General features: G+C 35.0%; 1 protein-coding gene across 6 annotated transcripts in view; it reads left to right on the plus strand.

Moving 5' to 3' along the window:
* Positions 1–25,412, plus strand: part of EPS8 (EGFR pathway substrate 8, signaling adaptor) — a 242,441-nt gene that overhangs the window by 65,234 nt on the left and 151,795 nt on the right. For 4 of the 6 annotated variants that reach the window (XM_074194367.1, XM_074194360.1, XM_074194364.1 and 1 more), the window contains 2 exons: positions 2,485–2,559; positions 5,181–5,262. The gene's annotated coding sequence lies outside the window, so the exon portion shown is untranslated. The remainder of the gene's footprint in view (positions 1–2,484; positions 2,560–5,180; positions 5,263–25,412) is intronic. The other 2 variants (XM_074194361.1, XM_074194363.1) reach the window with 1 other exon arrangement.

The raw sequence follows: 25,412 nt of genomic DNA on the forward strand, positions 1-25,412 counted from the left end.
TTTTTTTTTTTTTGGAGTCGTTATATGCAGGAGCATATTCCTTATCTTTAGACTGAGTACTTTGATCCTTCTTGGGATCACAGACAATATATTTTTCAATGGTGTTTTTCTTTTTTTGCTCTGTTTATTCATTTCCCCAGCCTGTGCCTGGTCTTGGGGTGATTCCTGAGCTTTTGAGTATTATTGGGACACCTCCCCCCCAAGGATCTCTGTGTGTCTTCCCTCCTGGTCTGTGAATGACCACAAGTGCACCCTTCTGCCACGGAGCTGAGGTGTGGGGGGACCCTGCTGTTCTATGGGGGGGGGGCCTAGACTGTGAATCAGGATCTGAATGTGGTCAGAGCCCCAGAGTCCTGTTCTAGGGACAGAGGACAGACCTCTGCAGTCTCTCTCCATTCTCCTACCTAGGCTCAGCACTCATGCCTGGGGATTCCAGCTCTACCTGCTCCTGGTTTCTGGATCTGGGCTGCATGGCCAAGCTGCTAGGTGAGTGCCTAAGGGCTGAGCTTCACTTGCTCATTCCCTGGATGATCCCCCAAGTTGTGCCCAGTGCTCCCTGGGGTGTAGGTCAGGAAACTGTCCCCACTTCTGTGAGCCACAGCTCCCAGTGCCCTGGGGCTGCCTTCAGGAGGTTGAAGTTCTTTCACTCTGGCGGGCCACCCCTCTAACCCTGTGGAGCGGAGCCTTTCCACTCTTTTCCATGTTACCTTGGGCTGGAGAATTGTGTCATTGGATCCCTCTATGGGTTCTGTCTCTTGAAACAGAGTCTTTATTTTATAAGTTTGGAAATATCAGAGAGAGAGAGCACCTAAGAGAGGATCCTCTCCTGTTGTCACTGTCTTGGCTCCGCCCCCACCAATCATTTTCTTAAGTTCTCTGCTGTTTTACTCTATAATTGCTTTACCCCAAGAGTTTAAGTTTTGAACTTCATATTTATTAGAGGAAACTATAACTGAATTATTCATGAAGGGAATCTCCAGTAATTTTGTTTTAACATTCTAGTTAGTTTTAAACTTTCTACTTAATTCTGTAATCACTAATATGAACATCCCACAACTTAGATCCTATGTTGGTGGTAAGAATCAGAGTGACTATAACCTTTAAGTATTGTTGGGTGATTAATGGAGAATTATCCACCATACTAGCAGTTAGTTTCAAACTTTTTGTAATTTAGTAGTTCTTGTAGCCATCACCTTTTGAAACTGATAATGTGTTTTCCTGGTTGAGTTGGAGTTAATGGTATAAAAAGCATGAAACAAATAGTGTAATTCAAAAATTTGACAGTTTCTTTTATTTTCACTGTTTTGAATATTGTTCTTTTACTCTCTTTGGTGTATCAGTTCATCATAGTATGATTTGATAAAAAAGAAATTCTCTATACCTTCTTAAGGGATTTCTATTTCTACTTCTTGTTCTTAAATTCATAACTTGCCTATTATACTTCTGGACCTGTGTTCCTCCATCTGTCCGTCAATCATGCCCGGCATCTCTAAGGGACCAGATAGCTCATTCCCTGGAGTAGGAAGCAGTCTTTAAGAAGCAGGACCTCGGGGCGGCTAGGTAGAGCAGTGGATAGAGCACTGGCCTCAGAGTCAGGATAACCTGGGTTCAAATCTGACCTCAGACACTTAATAATTACCTAGCTGTGTGGCCTTAGGCAAACCACTTAACTCCATTGCCTTGAAAAATCTAAAAAAAAAAAAACATGACCTCTTCTCAGGGAAGATCTCTTGAAATTTCCATTGTTCTCAGAGAGAACCTAAAGCTCCATTTTCATCTCTTTCTGCCCTTGGGATTTCAGAGCATTTTTTTGTTCCCAAGGTAGAACCAAATTCTACTTTCTCTTTAATTTATTCTCTCATTTATAATGATTTTCTCCTCTTCCCTACCTCCAATTCTTTAGGTTGGGTGATAGAATGAAAAATTGAAAACCCCTATTCTCTTAATCTCAAACTCTCTGTCTCACTCTGTACAGCTTTTCTCCAATGCTAGGAGAAACCCTTCCTCTAAACCTTGATTTACTTGTAAATTTTAGTCTAAGAAGTATTAATTTTAATTCTTTCTTCTTCATTTTGACTCTTAGCCTGACTACATCTTTGATCCCTTAAATTCCTTTGACCTACTTGCTCTCTTCTTCTCTCATTAGTACTGGACCATTCTTTTTAAAAGTTTCTTTAAAAAGAATTTAAAAATAATAATCCCATATTAACTACAGAAAGTGAAAGTATTAATTTCCTTCATAAGTTTTTTAGTTGTTGTTACTGCCTCTATTTTGTTATCTTTCTTGGGTTTCTTCTGTTGTAGAAGGAATATCTCAAATATCTTCCCTCTTACTGAAAGCCCATTAAAAATTGATTAATCTCAGTTTCTGTAGATTATGTTAAATGATATGCTGATCTCTTTTGTTTTTAAGATTATATTCCAAAATCTTTTTTTTTTGTTTGTTTCTCACAGTTGATTTGTTTTTTTTTTCCTCTTTGGTAGGTAAAAGACTTTTCTCCTGCCTGCAGTGTTTTTGTTTGATGATGAAGGTCTGAAATTTGATTACTATGTTTCTTGGTGAGTTAAACTTCAGACTTTTCTCTGAATTTTACTGAGCTGTACTTTCTTGTCTATTTTCCATATTTTTGGTACAGTGGAAGGAGTGCTGGGCCTGGAGTTAGGAAGACCCAAGTTCAGACTCTTGAGTCAAGTCCCTTAACCTCTTTGTCTTAGTTTACTCAACTGCAAAATAGGGATAATAATAGAATCTACCTCCCAGAGTTTTGAGGATCAAATGTGATACTATTTCTAAAATGCTTAGTGTAGTGCCCAGCATATAATTGGTATTTAATAAATATTTTCTTCCTTTGTTTCTTCCTTCTTTCCTTTCTTCTAAAACTTAATTTCAATATGTTCAACATGTTTGAACTCTCCCCTCTCTTCTTTATAAGATTTATCCACCATAAGTTCCCAGTTGTCTTCTCTTTTGTTTGCCTTTTTATTTCTTCTTAGAGAACTTTAATTTCTTCTCTAATTTGTGTTCTTTATTTTAGTAAAACTCTAGGGGTTTTTTTATTTCTTTTTTAGCATGAGACTAAGGTTCCTTGCTATTGTTACATGATCATCTCTTAAGGTTCTATAGAATGTATTCCTTTGCTTTCTTTTCATTTAACATTTTTCCAGTTGCTTGATTCCATGATATTTATTCATTAGATTGTTATTTTTTTCTGTTTTTTTCTTTTTTCTTTATAGATATCACTATTTTTTGTCTAAGTAAGGAAGTGGACTTATATCCAACATTACTATAGATCTGTATCAGCAACTGGTGTACCTGGGCCATTTTCTCATCCCTTCTACCTACCTTTTTCTATTTAGATCACTGGTTCTAGGTAATATCAGTGATTCTGTCTATTTTAAAATTAGGAACAGAGTTCTGATGGATTACTATTTAAGTGAAACTTTCAAGAAAGACAATTAATATGTGTTATTTATAGCCCTGTTTCCACAGGCTCCCTCCCCCCACTGTTTTATTGCATTTCAAATGATTTTTTGATGTCTTCTTTTTTATGTTATCATAGTTAGCCTCAGTATGTCTCAATGCCTCCCCCCCATAGAAATTCATCCCATATAACAAATCCTATTTTTTAAAAAAGAGAATAACCATAAGGGAGGAAAGAGAGAAAAAAAATCACACCAACAGGTTTTTAAATGAATTGTTTTAGATTTTCTGTATGAGATAGTGATGATGATAATATTGATGATGATGAGGATGTTTGTCCTTCATTCTTGAAGAAGACTATAACATCAGTGAGTTGCTGCCATAACAATTAAGTTAATTGATTTTGAATGGGGGTGGGGTTGGTGCTGTGCTAAATTGCCAGTCTTTCTCTTCCAGAGTTATCTGGTTCCACTGGTCAAATATGAAACAGAATAAATGGAGATGGCCTGAATTCAAGGCAATCATGATTAAATAACTTGCCTTTGTCACAAAGTGTCTGAGGTCAAATTTGAACTCAGGCCCTCTTGACTCAAGGATTGGTGCTCTATTCATTGTACCACCTTGCTGATTTTGTATGAGCACTGAATGAGGATCTAAAGGGTCTACTCTAATTAAAATGCCTGGAATTTATTGCATTAACTTTGTAAGATCTATTTTTGTAGTTCCTGAATTTTTTGTATGTGTTTTCTAGTTCTTCAGCCATAGTTAAATACTTGAGGCTATTGAATAAATGAATTTTTTGCAAATAACTTATTCCTGTATTAGGCTTTGAACCAAGAGTAATGCAATGATATTGACATTGCCAAAGTTTAGCTCAAGCATAACCAGAAAGAGATATATATATATATATATATGTATGTATATGAAATTATTCCAGAGATTGAGATTATTTGAGTCCTGTTCATTACTGTGTCAAAAAAGGAATGGCTTTGGAAAAAGTTGATATTGCTGATTCTTTAAAAGACATGAAGAGAAAATGTGGATTATCTAGAGCATCATATATTATCCCTGATTTCATGAATTTTTTGCTATTATTACTATTACTATTTACTATTATTACTATTTTTACTACCTTCATATATTCTTCTCTAAAATTTTCTGTTATATATTGAAAATAATGAAGTTCACTAATTTTTGGCTCTTGAAATAATATTTAAATGTCTCATTTAATAAGAAGTAACATTATAAAATATCCTAGGCCCTGTATGTATTATAGATATGTAACTGAATATGGGGAGCTAAAATATTATCTACTTCTAAATTTTAAAGTGTTCTTTAAAAATAATTTCCAGTTCAAAAAAGTAATTTCTTTCTTTTTTTTTTTTTTGCAAGGCAAATGGGGTTAAGTGGCTTGCCCAAGGCCACACAGCTAGGTAATTAAGTGTCTCAGACTGGATTTGAACCCAGGTACTCCTGACTCCAGGGCCAGTGCTTTATCCACTGTGCCACCTAGCCGCCCCCAGAGTAATTTCATTAATGTAGTTTCTTGTATGTTAAAATGACACCAAAGCAGATGATTTGGTTGAAGTTATTTTGTGCCCTCTATGACTTTCCAAATGGATAACATATATTAAGGAGTTTGCCATCAAAGGTAGAGTAAACCTAAGTTCACTCTTTTCAGACTATGATAGAAGAATAAAAATGTTTGAAAGGATAATTGATCTTTTTAGTGCTAATTTTCACATTTTTTTTAATGCAGGTCATCTATTAAGGGTAACATCTTTGAACTTAAGGAATCAACTTTGTGGAGTAGGCATAGGAACCATATTTGCATTTTTAAGGTAAGTGTTCATAGGGATGATATGTGAAAATTGTCAGCATGTGATCAAAGAAAACTGAGTTCGATGACTATTTACCAAGTAATTTTAGGACAATCACTCCAACTGTCCTCAGACTTCTTTATGTCTAAAATGGAACTAATAATACCTACTCATTCTGTTTTCCAATATTATTGTGAAGTTGAAATTACATAATGGATAATTATATAATTGAGAAGCACATAGAACAACCCAAATATAAGGTATTATATTTTAGTTGTTTGGAATTTAGGATTGATGAAAACATTTGAAAATTTACCCATTTCTAAGCTCAGTTTAAAGGATCTGTCATAGACATTGACTAATCGTATTATGTATTAACCCAATTGATTTGGCTGTCCAGCTCCATGTTCCCCTTTTTGCACTCATTTAGTCAACATTCCTTTTAATTCACTTAAATTACCTTAATGGCTTCCTTGCTTTTAGTTTCTTTTATCTCTAATCTACCCTTCCCATAGCTACTAAGATAATATTACTAAGGAGTAGGTGTGAACATGTTATTCCCCCTGATCAGAAACCATTTGTGGCTTCCCATTCCCTATGGGATAAATTAAAATCCATTAGACTGGCATTTTAGGCTCTTGCCATGTATCTCCGAATTTCTGACTTCTTCAAACTCAGCTGAGATGCTGTCATTTCCATGGTGCCTTCTGTGATCCCTTTCCTCTATCCTCCATCATCTATAAATGTTTGTTCCTGCTTCAATTTTCCTTGTAATTATTTAATTGTGTATGTGCTACATTGCCCACTAAAATGCAAGTCTATTAAAGACTGCAACAGTTTCTTCTTTCTTTTCTTTTTTCCCCCCACATTTAAGGTTCTCTATCTCTAAGACCTAGCATAATGTCTTGTACCCAATAGGCTAAAGACTTGTTTTTTTCAAAACCAATTGAATGTTATGTTATGAAAAGTGGACATTCTTTGTATAGTTTTTGGGTTTTGTGTGTATTTTAGTCAATTTTCTTTTTAGTAATCTTGGAACTCATTGAGATGGCTCTTTTCTGAAACTGGATGCAGTTTAGCACAGTAATATACCAAGCTATTGCTCAGAATCAATACCCATCTTTTCAACAAAAACTCTTTTCTCAGTGATGGTCTGCTTGTGAATTTTAGAGACCCAATTTCAGAAGAATCAAAATTATAAGTGACTCAAAGAACATCTAACAGATAATTGTCATGTTTGGCACAATTGAACAGACTCATATTTATTATGGTCTTGTGACTTAAGAAATGATATAAAAGCATGTCATTAAAGAGATGTCAGAGGAAAAGGTTGGTCATAGGATGATAGTTGAACAATAAGAGATAGCCTGAGTGTTCCATTGTATCTTCTGAAATGGGCAAAAAGCCCTAGAAGATTTCCAATAAATTCAATAGATCTTCTTTCCAAGCATAATACTATATGGGATAAAAAGGGATAATTTGGGTTAGCCTTCTGCACTGATGGAGTGAATGCCTACTGAAGATCTTACAGAATCATTGTGAGATTCAATACAGAAGTATTGAAGTATTATGCAATACTAAAAGGGGGAGTGAGGAATTGTATACATCATCCTTTTAAGAATGAAATTTTAAAAATAACTTCAAGTATGATAACTCAGCAAAATATTAGTGAAAAGGAAAAATGTCAATGTCCTATTAAGAATAAGGGGAGGGGGAGAAAAGGAAAATATTTGGGGAACACCTGAATTCAAATGTGGCTTCAGATACTAATTGTTTGATCCCGTTCTGAATTCAAATCTCACAAATCAGTTAACATCTGTTTAACCTTACTCAGCTGTAAAATGGGGATAATAATAGCACCTACTTCAAGATTGTTGTGAGGATAAAAATTAGATAACATTGTAAAGTATTTTGCATACTTTAAAACTATGTAAATATAAACTGCTAATATCATCATCATCATCATTTTTTCCTTCTTTAGGAAAAGATCTCAAGAATTGGTTTTGTTTAGGAACTTTATTTGTAATCCTTTCACTTCTGATAATTTTTAGTTTTTTCTTTGTTGATTAAAAAAAGTAATCTTTTTTTCTTTTTGTTTCTTCCAGTGTTTTAGGTTTTTATGCCATTTTCCTAGATAATTAACAAATGTTAATTTGTTATATATAAAAAACATTGAATGAGTGTTTTTGGTTCATCTCCTCTTTGACTGAATTCTGTTTTTACATTTTTTTTTGATGAAGCAATGGGATTAAGTGATTTATTCAGGGTCACACAGATGGGAAATAGTAAACGTCTGAGGTCAGATTGGAACTTAGATCCTCGTGATTTGAGGGCCAATGAACTACACACTGTACCATCTTGTTGCTCCAATTCTGTTCTTTTTTTATTCCTTTTGAGTTTTTTCCTTCACTTATGCTGTTCTTCCTATATTGTATCTTTATTCTGTACTTTCCGCTGACATTTTCCCACATAACCATTCATTCTTGTTTCTACTCAAATGCCCATTGATGTAACTGCTGTTTCAAATGGGCAAATAGTAATGCTAAATTGGGACAAAAATAGTCCAGGCCAGATGGCACTGGTAGTTTTCTTTCTACAATCTGTACTTTGAGTAAAATAAGTCCCAAGAGATCATTACTGTTTGTCCAGAAATGTTGGATGATTGTCTTTCCTGTCCTAGGATTGTTCATGACAGTTTCTTTTGCTCTGACTACCTTATATGAAAAAGCTGAATATATGACCTTCACTGGCTACTGAATTGCCTATGTATTTAGTTTCTTGTTTAATGACTAGGCCTGTTTGCAAAAGCCTTTTTCCTCTAAGTGAGTTGTCCTTTAAACTTCATAGAAATGACTAGAATTTCAATTCACATTGACACGCCCCCATTTATTGTATGGTTTAAGTGGTCAACTTTCCATTTATCAATAGTCTCATTATACTTCCTAAAATTATGTGTCATTAAGCTCTTAAAGAAATGTGGTGTCCTCATGTAATGTAACATTGTCTGTTTCTGTTGAATACATGAGTCAGATTCTTTGTTACCTTGGTGACAGGTAAATGAGTAGATGACTAAATAAAGGAAGCTGAGGTGTAGTGATCATTGCTTATAAATGAACTATATTTTGGGTCTCTGTAATTAAATATTTTTGTCTGACAGTCAGATATGAATATAAATAATATTAAAGCCTATGTATAAAAACCTTACTGAGAAGGTTGACAAGGCTATCTCAAATTTAAAGGTGATTTTGATGCATTTTTCTCTATTTTGATAAGCCACTTTGAAAATTTCTTTGTAATGGCAAGGGTAAAAAGAATTGGTCAACTGGTTAACTTCATCATGATATAAGAGAGAGAGAGAGAGAGCAGTATACTTGTTTATTTATACAACAGATGGGAATTGGTTAATTGGTCATGGAGGAATTAAATTTCTAGTAATAATAGGTACCTTAGTTTTGTAAAGCATGAAACTGCCCATTCTGTTCTCAAAGTTGGACATTTGCTTTAGGTTTAAAGACAAAAAGAAAAATGGCCTATTAAATTAGCTTTAGAAGGAAGAATTGCTTGTATTTTTCTATTAATCCTTGGAAATCCTAAATCTCTGTGTGTGTGTGTGTGTGTGTGTGTGTGATGAATAAATTTCCATGTGAATTTTAATTTCAAAGAGCAGATTATTCTACAGTTATTGGAAATTTAATGATTTTTTTTAACTCTCCTTCTGTTACTACTGTCTGTTACCCACCATCTTGTAAACCATAGTGTGTAAAAAACAAGCTGGACTGATTAGATAACAGAAGCACTGACTGCTTTCTGACAACTCGAGTAGTACTAAAATTATTATCTCTATGTGTTTAACTAAACTTGTTAAAACCTCTTATTAGAAAAATATTTTCTGCTTCATTTATTCCTAGCTCCTTGAGTCTTTGGTACAACTTTTTGATTTTTAAAATGTTTTATTGTTTCTCTTTATAAAAAAGAATTTTTTTACTTTCCAATGACTACCCCCACCACCACACCAAGAGCTTTTCTCTTTAATGACAACCAACCCCCCCAAAAAAAGTAAATACATTTTTCATGCTTTAAAATGTCATTTCACTTTGAGTTCCTCATCTCTCTGAGCCTACATCAGTACTCTGAAATCATGACTGAATATTGTATTGATCAGTTATAAAGTCTATCAGTTATGTTGTTTACTTTCTCATAGCTGTGTAATTTTTTTCTCTAGTGTTTATTTCTCTCAGCATCAGTTTATATAAATCTTCCTGAGTTTCTCAGAATTCTGCATATATACTATTTTTATAGTATAATATAATTTTCTATATAATCTATATACCAAATTTGTAAAGAAATCTCTCAATCTATGGTGACCATTTTCCAGTTCTCTAATACTACAAAAATATGATTTTTTTTTGTATTTGTATGCCTAGCGCTTTATCACTGGTTTATTGCTGACATATTGTTGTTGTTCAGTCATTGTCATATCAACTTCTTTGTGTTACTGTGGACCATATCACACCAGGACTGTCTGTTAGGTTTTTGTGGTAAAGATATTGGAGTGGTTTTTCATTTCCTTCTTTAAGGCAATCAGGGTTAAGTGACTTGTCCAGGGTCACATAACTAGTACGTGTCTGAGGCTGGGTTTGAACTCAGAACTTCCTGACTTCAGCTCTAGTGTTCTAATTATTGAGCCTCCTACTTGCTTGAAATGTAACTTGGCACTTAATAAATGTTTGTTGACTAATTGATATTGTAATTTTAAAAATCTGTTTTTTACTTCCTTGGGAAATGTCAAGCTACAGAATCACTGACTCAGAGATAATGCATTATAAATTTTAAATAAATGGGCAAAGGCCCTGAGTGAAATACTTAAGAAATGGGAAAAATTACACTCTTGTGTGGGTAAGATATATTCTTTTTTTTTTAAGGTTTTTGCAAGGCAAATGGGGTTAAGTGGCTTGCCCAAGGCCACACAGCTAGGTAATTATTAAGTGTCTGAGACCGGATTTGAACCCAGGTACTCCTGACTCCAGGGCTGGTGCTGTATCTACTACGCCACCTAGCCGCCCCAGTAAGATATGTTCTTGCTAAAGTCCTACTAATGAAGAGGATTATTTGTTGCAAATAAGGTATGGTTCCCCGCCCCCTTTAAGATTGCAAAGTATCATTTAGGGGATTTTAATTTATTTTTGCCCAGAAAAGTTAACTCATTTTTTGAAAAAAAATCATCAGTTTATTTTAAAGGACATTTAAAGGACATTTTTGCATATTATTTTCTTGATATATTTTGTTTTCACATAGCAAGTATGATATAGGCATTACCATTCTTCCTTTTCCAAGAATAGTCTCTGAAAAGAACAACAAAATTATGTGATCGAATGAGTATGACTGATGGTACATATCACTTTGACATTTGTTATTAATAATTTTTAATAGAATGGAAGGATGACCTTTAACATTAATAATTTGGTATCAATATTAAATCTGTGAATTTAATTTAAATTATGTTGTCTTTTAGCGTTACCTAAATGTACCTGATTTTGAATCAACATGCATATTATTCTTTTGATTCTCCAGGTTTCGTTTGGTAGTACTACATACAATTCCCCATGTTTTCCTAATACCTTCTTAATCATTATTTGTTACAGTTTAATATGATTTCCTTACATCCATGTACCACAATTTGTTCTCAAGTGATTGAACACATACTTTGTTTCTAGCTTTTGCTATTGCAAATAGTATTGCTGTGAGTTTTTTTATGTACAGAAGATTTGTTTCTTGTTGCCTGGGGAATAAGCTCAGTGGTAGGATTTTTGAGTCAAAGGTTATGAAGAATTTAATAACTTTTCATGCATAATTCTAAATTATTTTCCAGAAAAGAATCCATGCAAAGCTCCACTAAGAATGAAACAGTATATATTATTCTCTTTCCTAATGTGGTTTCCCAAATTTTAATGTGTGATAACTTGAATGGCTTTCAGGATTTTTTAAAATACATTTTTCTAATTATTAGTGATTTTAAAGTTTTTTTATTTGCCTATTGAAGTTTTTATTTATTATGAAAACTGTTCATATCCTTGGACATTTTTGTCTATGAGAGAATGAGGATGAGTACACAAAGTACAATTGAAAAAGTATTGATCTTGGATTCAGAAGACCTAAGTTCAAATTTGACCCTGTAATTCATCCTCCATGACTCTGGGAAACTCCCTGTACTTCTCTCAACCTTAGTTTCTTTCATGAATAAAATAAGTAGTTTGGACTCGATTAGGGATTTAGTGAATCCCTTTTCAGAATCATGTTTTTAAATAGATAAAAATAAAATAGATAAGATTATGAAAGAAACCTATTATATTGAACTATACATGAATTTCCCCCCCCCCCCCATTCAAGTCAAGATACCTCGGCTTCAGTCAAGAACTGTTAAACCAGATCATAACATGATGTCTATTCTTTAAGCATACTGTGCATGTGCTGTAACCATTTTGGCAAAGGACATTGTGCTTAAATTATGCACGTATATGTGCATCCCTGATCATACTTAACCTGAAAAATGGGATCTGTGAATTGGTTTTCCTGTTTGTTTTTCAACGTTACTATGGTGATGAATAGTGTGCTTAATTCTGTAGTTGGAATAATTCTTACATGTGAGGTCACATATATTTCTCACTCTAATAGTTGCTCATGTTGTGTATAATAATTATAACACTGTCATTAACAAGCTATTAGAATATAGAACTAGCAATCTGGGAAAATTAGTGACATAAATGAATTTAATCTGTTAAATTGACTCTCCTTGCTAGCAAGTGGAGCCTGTTTCATTCAAGCAAGCTTTCAGTCTTTCCATTGCCTTCAAAACTACCCGGGTATGCTTTACATTAGTAGTTGAGGAAGTGACGGGGAGGGTAAAGAAAACTGAGAAAATCTTTTCTGCTGAGGAAAACTAGAGTTACTCATCATTTTTAAGTTTTAGAGATTCATTTCAAAACTTTATTGTGTTCACAGAACCTGTGGTAGTAGGTGACTTTTTTTTTAGAAAACTACATCTATCAAAAATTAAAAACAACTTTGTAATAGTATGGAACAATTATAAATTTTAAGAAAGCCAAACAAATACTTTCTGAACTGTTTTTTTATTTATCAGTGCTGCCTCCTTGTCATATCTGCCAAACTGGAGATGGGGAATTTCCCATATAGGGTCAGTGTCCCTAAAAATAATTTCAGTTGTCCAAAACCATGGAAGGCTAAATAAGATCTTAACTTATCCAGGAAAATAAGAACTTGTTCCAGGCACAGTAGATCCTCATGGGAAGATTAAATGATGAAACTCTGACAATTTAAAATTTAGAATAGGGACTACATAATGCTTCTGCAAAAAAAGAACTTAATATGATAAATTTTTATCTGGAATAGCAATTATGCATAATAGATTTGCAATAAAATTGCAACGGGCAATCATCTTTTTTATTATAGTTTAAAAAAATGATTGTTTTGTTCTGTAAATTAAAAAAATTCCAAATTGGGGCGGCTAGGTGGTGTAGTGGATAGAGCACCAGCCCTGGAGTCAGGAGTACCTGAGTTCAAATCCAGCCTCAGACACTTAATGATTACCTAGCTGTGTGGCCTTGTGCAAGCCACTTAATCCCATTACCTTGCAAAATCCTAATAAATAAATAAATAAATAAAATTCAAAAATTAAAAGAAAGGGTTTGCTAATAAAATGATATAATTGTTATCAGTGGTTTTAGAGCAGCTTCACTTAGGCACAACAGATTTATATGCTAAAAGGCAAATTACATTTACCTAGTAATTAAGATAAATTCCTTAGGGATCTCTGCAAAGTTAGATTTTGGTCACTTTCCCTGAAGCTAACCTTTTCCTCATAGTCTTTATCCAATGAGAGATGATAATGAAACAAAGTCTGGGATTCAGAAGATTTGGGTGATCAAATTCTTCATCTGATATTTACTGTTTATATGAAAAATTATATGGTGGTTTGGCAGAAGCTAGTGGTGGAGGAATGATGGCAAATAGTGTGGGGCCTGGAACATTGGGCCCCAGGACCCCATGATTGAGATATAGATCCCTGTGACAGAATAGGTAAGAGTTGGTCTCAGCTGCCTGAGTAACAATCCTATTTATTGTTGTATGTTGTTCTTTTTCTGAACTGAGTAGAGTATCACAGAGTAGGGATGCTACTGGATGGGCGTTGAAATTGACTTTACCATTCTGGATGAAGCTATTGATGGATAATTGAATGGACATCTTCTAGGGGGGATGTGGGTCTAGATATCCTTATCCTTAAGTTTAGGGTAATTCAATAATTGAATTAACATTATTGTTATGTATTAACTATATATATATATATATATATATATATATATTCATACATATATATTAGATTTTTTTTTGCTGGGCAGTGATTCTGAGCCTGACAAAGAAACACAATCATGCCAAGCACCTGTAATGCATATTCTTCTCTTTATTCTAATTTGACTCAAAGACCTCTTGTAATCCTTGTAGCTGTATCTTGAGAGTGCTGAACATTTGGAACAGATTATATCCCAATCAAAGAGGGTTCTGCTGGAGATATGGTGATAGAAGTTCTTTTTTGGGGGGGGGTTGAAATATTATAGGCAATTCATTGGGCAATCCCAAGGAGACTGGACACTTATTTCGAGATAGACAAGAGATGACAGGGTCCAGGTTATCAAAAGAAATAGTTTGATTTGGGCAACAAAGGGTAAATCAGTAAGCAAAAGAGCAGAGTCTAGGAAGAAGAAAGAAGAGGAACAAGGGCAAAGAGGGCAACAAGGAGACCTAAACTGATAAATATTACAATGGTTGTATAGTGAAATATACATGATTTTTTTCCCCATTCAAGTTTACAGACCTCCTAAAATCTATCCTCAGGGAGTTCCTTAGGTTTCAGTGAAGAGCCCTTAAACCAGATCATAACATGATACAATTCTTTAATATACATTAAGGTCTCACTTTTGAGCAAGACTCCATCATTTGAACGGAGTTCAAAGCTCGTTCATTCCCTTTTGCTAAAAGTCTGATCCTTAGCTAATTCAATGCTTAGCTCATAGTAGGAATTCAATAAGATTTTTTGATTGACTGCTGATTATTCATTTCTCTATAAAGTAGGTTAGAATCTTTGAGCCATAAAGAACAGCAAGTACAAAGATTTGGACATGGAACATGCTATGTGGTATGAGACATAGCAAATATTTCAGTGTAGTTGGATTACAGAGAAAATTGAAAAGAAACGTGTAAGAAGAAAATTTAGGAGGGAAAAAAGTGTGAAGAGTTTTAAAAGCCAAACAAGAATTTATATTTTATAAATAATAAGGAACCCATAGAGATATAGAGGAGTTCTATGTTTTAGGAAAGTCATTTTGGCAGCTGAGTGATGAAGGTTAGATAGGAATGGAAAGAAACTTTGCAGGGAGAACAGTTTAGGAGGGTATTGCTGTAATTCAGGTGACAAATGATGAAGCACGAATGATGATAGTGGCTGTGAATGGAGAGAAGGGGGCACATAAATATGATGTCATAATAGTAGAAATGACTTATTTGTTGAGGGAGAATGAGAAACACAGGAAGTCACCAAAGTTGTGATCCAGGATTACTGAAAGGAGGATAGTAGTGCCCTTAAAAGTAATAGGGAAATTGGGAAAGGGAAAGGGTTTGGGGTAAGAATAATGAGTTATCATTTAGACATGCTGAAGATGTCCAATAGTCATTTAAGGAAGAGGAATTGTAGCTCATTGAGAGACTAGGGTTGGATTATATAGACCTTGTAAACATCTGCCTACAAGTTATAATTTTACCAGTGAGAGCTGATGAGAACACCAAATAGAGAAAAGAGTGAAGCATATAACATATCATCTTGGGCTACATTCAGTGGATATGACATATAAAGCTCCAGTAGCATGCTCTAAGATGGAACTGTTGATTACTGGAGGAGTATCACAAAAAGATTGAGAGGAGAATATATCTGGGTGGTCAGTTGTATGACCCTTGGCAAGCCAGTTAACTTTTTGGGGTTTAAGTTTCCTCATCTATACCATAAGGATAAGAATATCTCTGACACTTAGATCCCTGTTTTCCTTTAAAACTCTTCAAATACTAAAGGATATCTTTTTTAATTTTCCCTAGATGCTACGTCTTTCCATTTACAGCAATCTTCTATATGTTTTGCATATAGTTTTCTTATTTCTATTTATTTACATGTACTCTCTTCCAGTGAATGTAAGCTCCTTGAAGACAAGAAATTTATTTCCTTTTTTTGTATCCCCAGTGTCTACCTTCATGTTCAGAATATAGTCAACATTTAATGAGTGTATGTTAATTGACTGATAAGAAAATATTTAGTACCTTATCATAATGTTGTTGGGATGCTTAAATTAGGTAAAATATGTTAGCCTTTAAAATGTGACATAAAGATGTTATTTTTTTTAAGGTTTTTGCAAGGCAAATGGGGTTAAGTGGCTTGCCCAAGACCACACAGCAAGGTGATTATTAAGTGTCTGAGGCCATATTTGAACTCAGGGACTCCTGACTCCAGGGCCAGTGCTCTATCCACTATGCCACCTACCCACCCCTAATGATGTTATTTCATAAAATTCCTCCCATTTTTTGATGTTCTTTATATTTGTCAATCCATGTGGTAGAATTACAACATAATTTATTCTGATTTCCTCAAATCATTGAACACTTAATGTGTTTCTTTTTTTTAATTTACTAATGGTTTTCTATGAATATTTTTATACAGTTGGATTTTTCTTGATTAAGTAGCTTCCTGAGTGTAAAAACTCAATAGTGTTATCATTGGTTCCAATATATATATTTCTGTGACTTTTTTGCACAACTCCAGATTGATTTCAAAAACAGTTGGACAGATTCACAGCTCTGTGAGCAGTGATGAACATTTCTATTTCCCCATAGTTCTTGCAGTATTGAAAATATTCAACTTTTACCATCTTTTCCAATTTGACAGGAAAAAAATGATAACTCAGAGTTGTTTAAATTTGCATTTCTCTACTAATTAGCAGTTTTAAAGTTTTCACGTTTGTTAAAAATTTGCATTTCCTTTTTGTAGACTGTAGACTTTTTTTTAGTACCACTGAGGAATAGATGGTAGATGCAGAGTTGAATCAAGTCTTAGAAGCTATCTAATCCAAACCCCTCATTGTATAGATGAGAAACTAAGAAAGAGAGGTTAAGTGACTACTTCAGAGAATAAAATTAAAGAGTAGTATATCTAGTATGCAAATCCAAGATGCCCTAACACCGTACCTATTGTATTGATGTTTTTTATCCTTCATTTTCAAAGAAGACTATGACATCAGGGAGGTGACTTGAATTGAATTTGAGAGAGGGAGTTGCTGTGCTGTCAGCAATTTCGCTTTCTATTCTGGAGCCACCTTGGTCCAGTGGCCAGATATGGATTAGGAAGGCTGTAAGATGTCTCTGATACAATGCAATCAGGTTAAATGATTTGCACCAGGTCACAGTTAGTAAGTGTCAAGTGTTTGAGGTCAGATTTAAACTCCCATCCTCCTGACTCCAAGATCATTGCTAACTTTTTTTGGTTTGCCTTTTAAAAATAGATTTTTATTCATATCTTTGGTTTCAACATCACCTATATTTTCTGCTGTATGTCTTCCCCTTCCTCTTTCACAAAGACTCATCCTTTATATAAAGAATTAATTAATTAAAAGAAAGACGAACAAGAGAAAAAAAATTCAGCAAAACCAATACATAGGGGCAGCTAGGTGGTGCAGTGGTTAGAGCACTGGCCCTGGAGCCAGGAATACCTGAGTTCAAATCTGTTCTCAGACACTTAATAATTACCTAGCTGTGTGGCCTTGGGCAAGCCACTTAACCCCATTGCCTTGAAAAATCTAATAAAAAAAGCATGACCTCTTCTCAGGAAAGATCTCTTGAAATTTCCATTGTTCTCAGAGAGAACCTAAAGCTCCATTTTCATCTCTTTCTGCTCTTGGGATTTCAGAGCATTTTTTTTTGTTCCCAAGGTAGAACCAAATTCTACTTTCTCTTTAATTTATTCTCTCTTGCAAAAAAAAAAAACCTAAAAAAAAACCCCTAAAAAAATCCACCTAAAAAACAAAGAAACAAAGAAGAGTCTAAGAGATTAGATGACTTGGTTTCCATCATTTAGCTAATTTGTAAAGAGGGTTTTATGTCTCTGAGGCCTGCCTTCTATCTTCTATGCCAAACTACTTTTCAGATTGAATGGGTAGAGGGTCTTAAATCACTCCAGATCCTCAAGATGGGCTATATGAGTTGTATATTTTCTATTGCTCCTATAACTTTGAGTATAATAAATAAAAAAGAATGGAGTCTTTGGAACTGTTTTGGAATGATTTGAAAATGAAATTGTTACTAGATTATCCCTAAATGCACATTATATAAAGTGAGAAGTTAACCATCCCAAAGCAGAATATACAACTCTATAACCAATCTGAATCAAGAGAAGCTTTATTTTCCAAAGTACTATTACAAATCAATTTAGGGGGGCGGCTAGGTGGCACTGGCCCTGAAGTCAGGAGTACCTGAGTTCAAATCCTGCCTCAGACACTTAATAATTACATAGCTGTGTGACTTTGGGCAAGCCACTTAACCCCATTGCCTTGCAAAAACTTAAAAAAATCAATGCATAAGGGAAAAAAATCTGGAATTGCATGCAGTGTTCCATAGCTTTGTATCCTAATTCCTACAAAGGAGTCCTAGGAAGAAGTGCCTTTTTATATCTATTCTTTGGGACCAAATTTGACCTTTATAATTTTTGCAACATTCAACTTTAAATGTGCTTTGATATTCTTTCTGTTTATACTTCCATAATCATTGTGTATATGGGTTTCTGATTGTTTACTTTTTTCATCAGTTCATTTAAGTCTTTCTGTGCTTTTCCATAATCATTATGTTTATTATTTCTTACGAAACAGTAACTTTATTTCATCCAATCAGGATACTATTATTTAGTCTACATCAGATGTTTATTTTTTGCCTTTGTTAGATGCTTTGTTACAATCTATAAAGGAGGTGTTCATATAATTTCTCCTATTAAAGTTTTATTATATACTAATAGTCTACTTAACACATATTTAACTTGTTTTGAACTCTAGTATCCCTTTCATGGAAAATGTGTTCTTTCAATTATTCTTTCTATACTACTCATAGCTCTCTATGCTACAGATTCTGGAGGAAAAGAACTTTGCTTTCTCATTGTCCATTTAACATTGAATTCATTCACTAGTCTCAGTCAGTCTTTTTTATATGTTTTATATTTTGAGATTTCTGATAAGCCTTACTCTCAGAAATATTAATTCATGAAGAAAGCAATATAGAATAGAGGAAATCATTCTCTGTCCCAAGTTTGTTCCTATTCCATGGTTGTTCACCTACCATTAGTGCCTCTTTTTCTTTGTTTTATTTTATTTTATATTATTACAATAATCTTGTTGTGAGTGATCATAACACCCCCCCCAAAAGATGAGAAACCTCAAGAATAGTGAGAAAGGAAAAAAAAGTGTACTTCAATCTGTGTTCAGATTCCAATGTCTCGTTCTCTCTGGGATGAATTGCCTTCCCCATCATAGCCACCAGAGAAGCTGCTTCAATATTTTTCCCACAGCTGTTATCACTGGATGTATTTTCTTCCACTCTATTCCTCTCCACTCTCATCTATTCTTCTCTCTCTTCTTTCACCCTGTCCCTACTCAGAAGTGTGCTGTATCTGAGATCCTTCTTCCATGATCTTCCCTCTCTTCTATCAAATACTCCGCCCCTTCCCCACCTCCATTCCTCCTTATCTCATCCCTTTCTTCTGATTTTTCTCTAGGGTAAAATAGATTTCTATACCCTATTAAGTGTGCATGTTATTTCTTCTCTGATCCATTTCTGAGGAAAATGAAGGCACACTCATTCCCCCTTGCCTTCCCCCATTCCACTCCATTGGAAAAGCTTTTTCTTGACTCTTATGTGAAATATCTTAATTCCTTCTTCCTCTCATTTCTCTTCTTCCCAGTACTTTCCTTTATCACCCATTGACTCCATCTTTTTACTATATTATACCATTATATTCAACTCCTCCCTCCCTATGCCTTGCCTATGTATGCTCCTTCTAACTGCTCTTATAAATGTGAAGGTTCATATGAGTTATCAATATCTTCTTCCCACTCAGGAATACAAACAGTTCAACATCATTAAGTTCCTCAGAGTTAGTACTTCTCATTTGCCCTTTCTATGGTTCACCTGAGTCCTGTACTTGGAGATCAAACTTTCTGTTTAGCTCTCTTTGTTTCAATAGGGTAGTTTGGAAGCCCACTGTTTCATTGAAAGTTCATCTTTTCTCCTAAAAGAGGTTGTTCAGTTTTGCTGGGTAATTGATTCTCAGTTGTAAACCAAGATCCTTTGCCTTGCAGAATATCACATTCCAAGCCCTATGAGCCCTTAATGTAGATGCTGCCAGAGCCTGTGAAATCCTGACTATAGAGCCATGTTAGTTGAATTGCTTGTTTTTTTTGGCAGCTTTCAGTATTTTCTCTTTGACTTGGGAGTTTTGGAGTTTGGCTATGATATTCTTGGAATTTTTTGGGGGAGGGGATCTCTTTCAGGAGGTGATTAGTAAATTCCCACAATCTATTTTAACTTCTGCTTCTAGGATCTCAGGGAAATTTTGCTGTATTATTTATTGAAAAAATGAAGTCTAGACTCTTTTCCTGGTCATGACTTTCAGGTAGCCCAATAATTTTTAAATTATCTCTTCGGGATATGTTTTCAAGGTCAGTTGTTTTTCCAATGAGATATTTCACATATTTTTCTAATTTGGGTTTTTTTTGGTATAGTTCTGTTTCATCCTGAGTTTTCACAAAGTCATCAGCTTCCTTTAGTTCCATTCTGAATGTGAAGGAGTTATTTTCTTCAGAGGGGTTGTTTTTAATCTCCTTTTACAGTGGACCAATTCTCATTTCCTTTTGTGTTGCTTTTTCCATTTGGCCTAAACTGGTTTTTAATATGTTATTTTCATCAGTATTTTATTTTAATTTCTTTCACCAAAGTGCTGACTTGGTTTTCATGATTTATTTGCATCGCTCTTATTTCTTCTCCCACTTTTTCCTCTACCTCCCTTAATTGCTTTTCAAAGTCTTTTATGAGCTCATCCATAGCCTGAGGCCATTTTCTATTTCTTTTGGAGGTTTTGGATACAGAAGCTTTGATTTTATCCTCCAAAGGACCAAAGTAATTTTCTATGGTCAGATTCTTCTTTTTTCTGTTGTTTGTTCATTTCCTCAGCCTATGACTGATTTACCCACTTGCAAGGCTTTGGGGGTTTTTTGGGACCTTAATTCCTCCAAGATCTTATGAGAGGCTCTGACTGCTCTCTTGTGTGTGTTCAGGCCTTCCCCTCTGCCCTGGAGCTGTGAGGATGGTCCCTGCTTGGCTATGGTGGTATTGTGGGGGCCCAGACTGCAATCTGGATTTGAGTGTGAGCAAATAGCTAAATCCTGCCCCAGGGAGAGTAGAGAGACCTCTGCAGTCTCCCCCAACTCCCTTACCATCTATGGACAGAGAGCTCTGGACATGCTGGGTGTGCCTCCTGCTGCAGGTTCTCTGCTTAGAGGGTGGCACTCTGTTCCATGAACACTCTGTTGTAGCAGAGTTCTCTCAATGCCCATTCCAGTTGTCCTGGGTGATCCTTGGGCCAAGAGGTCTGGAAACCACCCCCTCTGCCAAGGACCCAGGCACCCAGTCTGGCTGAGGCTATGCTGTGGCTTTTTATACCCCCCCCGCCCCCCCTCTTGGTGTAACAGACCTTTTCTGCAGAATTTCGAAGTTGTCTTAGACTGAGAAATTGTATCACTCAGTCTTTCTGTGGGTTCTGCCCCCTCTAAATTTTGACTACAGTCATAATTTGAAGACTTTTGGAGTGTTTTGGAGAACGAGTTTTCAGGAATTCCTGCCTTCATACTGCCATCTTTGCTCTGCCCCCCCCCCCCCATTAGTGCCTCTTAAGACTCATATATATATACTATCTCTGGGTCCATGTGGTCCTTGCTCTTATTAGATATACCTGTTGGCTACTAAATCTCCTTTTATAGAATGGGATGTGGTACTGGAAAGCATGACTTTTGCTGTTTGTAGGGAGAAGGCTTCCAGGGAAAGACAAGGAAAAGAACCATGGATAATGAAAAATTGTAGAATGATTTGTGATCCATATTAGGGGGAATTATACATGGTCAAATTAGTGAAATTGCTATCACCAAAGTAATTCAATTAAATTTAGAAATTATTTCTTATATTCTATTTGTGACACATATAAAAAGTGTATAAAAGTATATAAAGTATAAAAAAACACTTCTGTCCTCATGGAGAATGCAACCCATATCAGACAAATAAATAAATATATACATGCACTATCTGAAGGAAAAGGAATACTAAAAATTGTGGTGATCAAGAAAAGTTTTTCTTAGGAACTTAGTTAGACTTTGATGGAAGCTGAGGTTCCTAACAGGCAGAGATATAAGGACGGTACTGAGCAAATACTCGAGTTAAAAGGAAGACAGAAATTGAATTCAGGAAATTGCTAGTAATTTAGTTTGACTATAGCATAGAATATATCCATAAGTAATGTGAAATAATTTTGGAAAGACAAATGAGAACCCAGTTGGAAAGTGCTTGAGATGTGAAGCTGAGGATTTTTTTTTAAATCCTTCCTAGAGGCAAGAATAAACACCACTTTTCTGTACTGTAAAGAAGGCTGAACTACTATATAATGAGACTGATCACAACAGTCACACACAACATCCTCCTCATTAGTTTCAAACCATGTCTTATAGATTCTCTTTTTCACATGACTTCAAACTCTTGGAAGACATCAGTTTTCTTATACATGTATCTTCAACATAATATCAACAACAAATTCAACATTTTAAGCATTATGCTTAAAAATAAATATGGAGGATCCTGTGCTTTCCTTGTTCTCCTTCCAGTCTGGGTTTTATTGTGAAAGTAGGAAGCTCTGACTCATAGTAAATTTTCTGCCAAGTAGATAATTAACTCAGGATAATAAGAAATACTTCCACATGTCTTAAAATTGAGGATGTTGTATCACCAAACATTCACACCATCATAATAATAACAGCTAATGTTGGTACAGCCCTTTATGATTCGCAAAGCACTTTCCATAAGTTACCATACTTAATCCTCACAGTAACTCCATGAAGTTGGCAGAATTGGTGTTACTGCGAAATAAGAAACTTAACTAAAAGCTCTATATGGTTCAGTTCAGATCTTATATTCATTATGCTATTTTTTTTTTCCTCTGGACAAGGAACTGGCCTTTGAGCTAGGAGAGTGTTGTTCAAGTCATCCTTCTGGTATATACTCTCTGTGTGACCCTGAGAAAGTCACTTTTCTCATCCCGTATTTCCCTAAATCAAAAAACTTGTCTCTGTCTTTCCCTATATTCCCCATGCCTGTTGTATTGCCCATGCTGATCCCCATGAGCATCCTTATTCCCAAGGGTTTAAATCTAAGTTTTCTCTGAATTTCAGAATTTATATAAAGTACTATATGATCCAGTAATATATAACCCACTGATGTTTGTCCTTCATTCTTGAAGAAAACTAGGATGATGCTATGAAAAGCATGCGAACTGGATCTGAATAAAGGGGAATATGCTAAGTTTCCAGCCTCACTTTCTCTCCCAGAGCTATCTGCATCCAGTGACAAGATAAAAGTCAGGATGATTAGAGATGGCCCTGGATGTGAGGTAGTCATGATTAAGTGACTTGTGCAAGGTTACAGAGTTAAATGAGTCAAATGTCTGAGGCTGAATTTGAACTCAGATCCTCCTAATTTCAAGACTGGTGTTCCACCTAACTGTACCACCTAGCTGCCCATACATATAATCTAGTACTTTAATAAAAAGTCTTTCACTCCACTACTAATAATATCATTTCCAAGCATTTATTAAGGGCTTCCTAAGTAAAAAATACTCTATGAATTGCTGGGATGACAAAACAAATTAGATGAAATAAAGCCTATACTCTTATGGGATTTACATTCTAATGGGGATAAGGCATACAATTCAAGGTATATAATTCAACATTATAGAACATTTTGTGATTAATTTATCAGAGCGTTGTAAAACATAGTTCCTTGTGGGGTTTGGGAGGTAAAATCATACTACCTAATACAGAACTCATTATCTCTCCCTTCAAACCCTCCCCCTTTCCTAGCTTCTTCATTACTTTTAAGGGCACAATTATTCTCCCAGTCTCCTAGACTTTGACCTAGGTGTCATCCTTGCCTGTTAAAGGGTTTTATTTCAGTCTTCAATAAGAAATTATTTAGTCCTTACAATGGGCCAGAAATTGTTCCAAGGGATAAAAAGAAAAGCAAATCATGGCAGTACCTTCAAGGAGTTTACATTCCAATGGAGCAAACAACATGTAAATAGGTAAATAATAAATAATGTAAATGGGAGCAAATCTCAGGGGGAAGACACTAGAAATTTGGGTAAGTATGTGTATGGATCAGAAAAAGTTTGTTTACAAAGGGAGGATTTGGACAAAGACTTGAGGAAGTTGGGGAGGTCAGGAGGTAGAGGAGAGAAAGGTGAGCATTCTAGGCTTGGAATAGCTAGTTAAAAGGCAGGGTGCCATTTGTGAAAATTAGGAAAAAAGGCCAGTGCTGTTGGATCGCAAAATACTTGAAAGGAAATCAAATGTATTAAGACTGGAAAGGTAGGAAGGGGTCAGCTTATGAACCTTTTAAAAGCCAGCAGGATTTTATATTTGTTCCTAGATGTTGAAAGGAGCCATTGGAGCTTATTGTGTAGGAGGTGATATGGTCAGACCTATAGTTTTGGAAGACTACTTTGAGACCTGAGTGAAGGGTGTATTGTGTTAGGAAGAAATCTGAAGCATGTAGTTCAACTAGAAGGCTATTGCAATAATTCCCTCATGAAATGGTCAAGTTTTGAAAAGTATTTTTGTCAAAATAACCTTGTGAGCAGGGCCATACTGTAAACAAGTATGAATTATATCCTTGTTGTGAGGCTTATAAAGTACTTTCCTAACATTTCACTAGAAGCCACTGAAGATTGTTGTGCAGGAGTGACATCACTAAAATCTATATGTAAGAAGATAATTTTGGCAGTGGTTTAGGAGATTGGGTTAGAGCATCATCATTCCGTCAATCTAACAGGCTGAAGGTCATAAACATAAAGGTCTTATTATTCTCCTGAATGTGCTTTTATTTGGTTTTGCCTATTCTTGGGAATACCATCGAAACATTTTTTTTTATCTAGTCAGAATTGAAACATTGTGAAATGAAAATGGAAGAATGAATGCCTTATGTGTACTGAATCATATATCCAGAATCTGTCTAACCAAGACCAACAACTTTATATATACATGACTTTAATCTTCTAAATTCTGTGTTTTTTTTCTTGTTTTGCCAAAGGCCACTGTAGGAAATGATTAGAAACTGTGATATTGTTTACTTACAGAGTAAGAAGAGGAAGTCTTGGTTAACGCCTTAGAAAAACCAGGGGAGAAACTTTGTACAATGCTCAAACTGACACATAGGGTCCCACCCTTTCTTTTGATATGCAAAGGTCACTTGGCATCCAGGAATAAGCTGCAAAGAATACTATCCAATATAGCTGAGAGGAGTATAGCTAAAATGTTATCCTTGAGGCAGTTTTAGTTTGCTTTGTGGTTGGGTCTATAAGAGACAGAATTCATTACAACAGTCTTAACTTGAGACTACCTAAAGCACCTACATCTATAAACAAATTATAGCGTTAACTAAATTTGCAAAAGAAATAAATACTGATGATTCCAAATGCCCAGGTAGGAATTTGGATTGAAAAGAAACAGGTTGTTGTATATTTATTATACAGCCTGGTCATCAGAAGGCATCATGATACCAAAGAACTGGAACCAGAGTTTTTTCATCTGAATTCAATAAACATTTACCAAGTTTACTGTATGTAACACACAGTGATAGATTCAGGTGATACAAAGACAAAGCAAGAAAGAATCCTTGCCTTTAAGAAGTTCATATTCAATTTGGGCTGTGATACAATGTTTACAATAAATATGTAAATGTAAAGAAATTACATCAGACCTAAC

The sequence above is a fragment of the Macrotis lagotis genome, chromosome 7 (genome assembly GCF_037893015.1).
Source record: "Macrotis lagotis isolate mMagLag1 chromosome 7, bilby.v1.9.chrom.fasta, whole genome shotgun sequence".
NCBI lineage: Eukaryota > Metazoa > Chordata > Mammalia > Peramelemorphia > Peramelidae > Macrotis > Macrotis lagotis.